The sequence below is a fragment of the Microtus oregoni genome, unplaced genomic scaffold (genome assembly GCF_018167655.1).
Source record: "Microtus oregoni isolate MIOR12 unplaced genomic scaffold, Mior012 000008F_ref0000371, whole genome shotgun sequence".
NCBI lineage: Eukaryota > Metazoa > Chordata > Mammalia > Rodentia > Cricetidae > Microtus > Microtus oregoni.
The window spans coordinates 31,022,692-31,027,495 of record NW_024543067.1 but is presented as its reverse complement, the minus strand read 5'-3'; positions in this window follow the sequence as shown (position 1 = coordinate 31,027,495).

Below are 4,804 nucleotides of genomic sequence, written 5' to 3'. Positions count from 1 at the left end.
GGATGAGGGGCAACTTACAGGGGCAGAAGTGACTCACAGACAGCTGCACCTCCAAAACCCCCCAGCATGGGCGACAGTTCACAAAGCTGGGACCCTGGAGCACACTGCACAGCCTACAGGCACTTTCCAGGTTGGAGAGCGTGCTTTCCGAGTGACTGCAGTCTAAACCTCTTTCAGGAAGCTCAGCTGGTTTATGCTTCTTCAGGTCTGGTCCAGACCAGTGGTCCCCAGCTTTCCTAATGCTGTTGAAAGTAGCATCCGTTGAAACAGTTTCTCATGTTGTGGTGACCTCCCAACCATAAAATCATTTTCCTTGCTACTTCATGACTGTAATTTTGCTCTTATTAATCATAATGTAAATATCTATGTTCTCTAATGGGCTCAGGAGACCCCTGGGAAAGGGTCATTCAACCCCAAAGGGTCACCACCCATAGGTTGAGAACCACTGTCTTTGAGTCTTCTTTGTAGCTTGGCTTGTCTGAGAGTCTTTTATTTGCAGCCTGGCCTTTTTTTTTTTTTTTTTGACTAAGACAGCACCTTTATTACCTTTATTGAACTAGCATAACAAGCAACAGAGAAAAGCAGACTTATTTGAAGTCACCAAGGCTTTAGGACATTTTTGTTACTGATCTATTACCTAGTTTATCCTGACTATTACAAATCAGGAGAGCAACAGAGTGGTTCCTTTGTTTCTAAGAGTAAGATACAGAATAAGAACTTGTACATTAGCCCCTTGTCATCCTTTAAGGAGTGTCACGGCAGGATGAGAAACCTGGAGGCGCTGTTTTTCATAAAAATGACCCCCACAGATGTATGTATTTCAATGCTTAGTCCCCAGTGCAGCCTGGCTTCTTTACTCTGGGAGGTAGGGATCTAGTGAATCTGATCAGTTTCCGGGACTTCCAGAAGCTATTTTGAGCTGTTTACTTTCCAGCCTAAGGAGCTTCCCTGTAGGATGGAATGTTCCAATCTTTAGGAAATAGCATCCACAGGTTGTTAATATGATTTCATGAGAGGGTACATGCACCCATCAGAATTAAAACACAAAAGAAGTAGAGTGATAAACTGACATAATACATTTTACTTTACAATGTAAATATATCCTATAGTGTACTTTGGAAGTCTGTGAGGAAAAAAATTGTTCTAAACTTTGCTCAAAACAAGTATGTATTGGAAGTTGACACATTACCTGTAGTACCCTGAGAGGCCGTATCAGCACCATCCACGACTGCTCATGTGGACTGCCTTTCCCAAGGTGTAGAGATCTGGTGGCCATAAAGACTGCAGAGGTCTGTGCCCCTAGCCAGAGCTGAATGGTTTTGCAACAGATACTTGGGCCAGGTCAGTCAGTTGGATTCTTGTAGCGCCTGCACTATGGGGACAGTATTCAAGCCAGGAACTAGGCTGGGGACTTAAAATCACATGCACATAGACAGACAGAGACACGGGGACGCGGATCATCCTTGTTACAAGAATGCCAATTTTATTGTGCTCCAGGGAAGCTTATATAGGGATCCTTAACTGATAGCCACGCCCCAGCTCTCAGGATCTTTCAGCTACAGACCCATCAAGAACCCACTCCCCTGCCATCAGGGTCTCCTAGAGCAGCTGCAGGCACAGGAAAACAAGTTGTTTTGCTCAGTTCTCTCCAGCAGGCAGAGGGTCTGAGGCAGGCAAAGACAGTCAAGGGGCCAGGGGTCTGCAACCCCCAACAGATTCTCTCAGCTAAGATTTGAAATCTGATTTATTCTTAATAGAACAGACGGAATGAGCACAAAGCTGAGTTGCGAAGAGGGTTTCTGGTTGTGGAAGTGAGGCCCAGCTGGCTTGACAGTGTCCTAACATTTTCTCAAGACTGCTCTGGGTGGGTGGGAGGGAGGGAAGTAAGCCATGAGAGAATCCAGCAAAGAATCTTCATTTAGGACTCAAAATCAAGCTGAGTTTAAAGGCCAGCATAAGGCCATGGAAGCATGGCATGCCCACATCACAGAGGTGAAATGTCTCAGTGACTTCTGGAGGGAGCATCCAGGGCAATGTGGGGAAGCCACAGCTCTGCTCAGTTGCCTGTCCCATCTCAGGACGTCAGCTATGGACATCTGCAGAGTCCAGATGAAGCCAGGCATGAGGGCAGATGCCTGTAACTGTGTTGCTCAGGGGTCAGAGCCAGGGGTCAGGAGTTTAATGTCACTCTTGCCCCTGCACATCGAGTTCAAGGCCAACAAAAACAAAGTAAAACATGACTCATATTTCCCTGCTTTGGTACGAGCTGAGCCAGAAAGGACATAAACTGAAAAGAGTGGGCAGACGGAAGCTGGAGAAGAGAAGGGCCATGACCTCTCTACTACCACAAATGGCGGTAGACAGCCATCCACCTAGTGGAATGCTAGGTGCTGGGCTAAGGAACCTCTGAAAGCATTTGCAGAGATGTGGAACGTAAGACTGGAATTTAAATGCAACACGCGCATACATTATTCCGTAAGGCTGAAAGCCATGACTGAGGTGCTAGATACACTAACAACTGGGCAGCAAAGTCTCCATCTTCAGACCTGTTCCATCCCTATTTTGGATTTCACTCATTTTTCAGAAATCTTTTAAATTATACAGTGACTAAGCTGTAACATGCCAGGTGTGTTATTCAAGGTGCTGGCACACTAAAATATTTGGTCCAGTGCTTCCATAACATGGGACATTCACTCAACGATTGCTAAGAATTTCCCCTGACAAAGCAAACTGGCACACTTTATCCTACCAAAATTTGTGAGGCTTTCACATGGCAAAGGAGACATATTTTTTTTTTTTTGAAAATTATCAATACAAGAAGAATTTACAACAAAAGCTAAACAGCCCAGCCTCTAGGACTCCTGGTTTCCCAAACTGTCCAATTTGCAAAGGGAAGCCTCATCATACATGGAGAAGCCTGTCACCTGAAATCACAAATCAAGCAACGATACTTTAAGTACCATCTATAAAGCAACAGTTTTTAACCTTCCTACTGTTGTGAACCTTTAATACAGTCCTCATGTTGTGGTGACCTCCACCCCAATCATAAAAATCAAAAAATGTTGTTATTACTTCATAACTGTAATCTTGCTACTGTTATGAATCATAACGTAAGCATCTGATATTTGACTCACAAAGTGGCCAGTTGAGGCCCACAGGTTGAGAAACTGCTGGTTTTAAGCTTGCCACTCAAAGCATGTCACTTCTGACTCGGTGGGACTGAAGACATGGAGCAATGTCACAGCCGCACAATTTTTTTGTGTTGCATGGCAGCATGCTGCATCCACAGAAAGCACAGGGATGCACTATCCAGGCCACGTCTTCCCAGGACACACTGACTTTATAGGCTCTCGGCATCCAACTCAGGACTGCTATCTCCTAATCTACCACGATGTCCTAAGAACAGGAAAATCTCTAGGTGCACCCCCTGGGGAGAGGAGGACAAATACATACTGTAATCCAAGCATTGGTGGGACCAGTGAAAGGGAAATAAAATTAAAAAATATTCCATCTGAGGTTCTCAAAGCAACTTAAAAAATACTAATTCTGCATTGGTGGAGGCTGCTTATGAGTGTCCTTCCTGGCTGCCCAGACCTGAATTAATCATACAGAAACTGTATTATTATAACATTGCTTGGCCTATTAGCTCACACTTCATATTGGCAAGCTCTTATATTAACCCATTTCTATTAATATATGTATTGCCACGTGGTTGTGGCCTACCAGTAAGGTTCCAGCATCTGACATCTATCTCCTACAGCGGCTATATGGTTTCTCTGAGTCTACCTACTCTCTCCTCCTTTTTCTGCTTGGAATTCTGCCTTGCCCTATTCTGCGTTGCAATAGGCCCAAGCAGCTTCTTTATTCATTAACCAAACACATTCATAGCATACAAAGGAGAATCCCACATTACCTCCCCTTTTCTGTCTAAATAAAAAGGAAGGTTTTAACAAAACAGGTGTCAAGCAAGAATTACAGCTACAATATTTATACCTAATTTATCTTTCACCGTAACTAAGGAAAACCATAATTATAACTATCTATTTTTCAACCCCATCAAAGGCCCCAGAAGGATATAATATTTCCTAAGTTAAGAGGAAGTACATTGTAAGCAACTTCCAAACTCTAGAATTGACAGAGACATCTCGCTGCCTGGACAGTCACCCAAAGTTCTTCTGTACAGTTGGAGCATCCATCTTCAGCCTGTGGACCCATAGTATCCAGCAGACTTTCCCATGAGGCAGGGAATTTCAAAGACAGTTCCACCTATCTTGGCAGTTTGTCAGTCACTTTCTTTTGTGTCCTGCAGAATGTCTAGCAGACTCTTTCATGAAGCAGGAACACCGAAGGACCGTTTCATGTTTAGGCAAGTTCAGCAGTCATTTCTCTGTGGTTCCTGCATGTACAACATAACATCTAGCAGTCCAGGCAAGAGCAGTTTCATGTCAGATGAAGATGAATGCTATAAAATAATCTAACACTAGCTCAGAATTGAGTATAACAAAGGTTTATTTATTTAGGGGTAGACTCTCAAATCACAGTCCTCTGCACGAACAGAGAACAGGAACCAAATCCAGCAGACTGGAGAGAAAGAGCAAGTGCATGAGCGGATGTGTGTGCAAGCTTTACAGCTGCATTTATAGTACAAGAGACCATGCCCAAGGGGGCTGGTACCTTAAAGGCTATTGGCTGAAGGAGTTCCCACAGCAATTCTGAATTTAAAATCAATCCATCCAAAGAGAAAATTTTATTTTAAAATTTGCTTTTATTGAGCTTTTTGGTTGACTGGATGCGGGGGGGATGA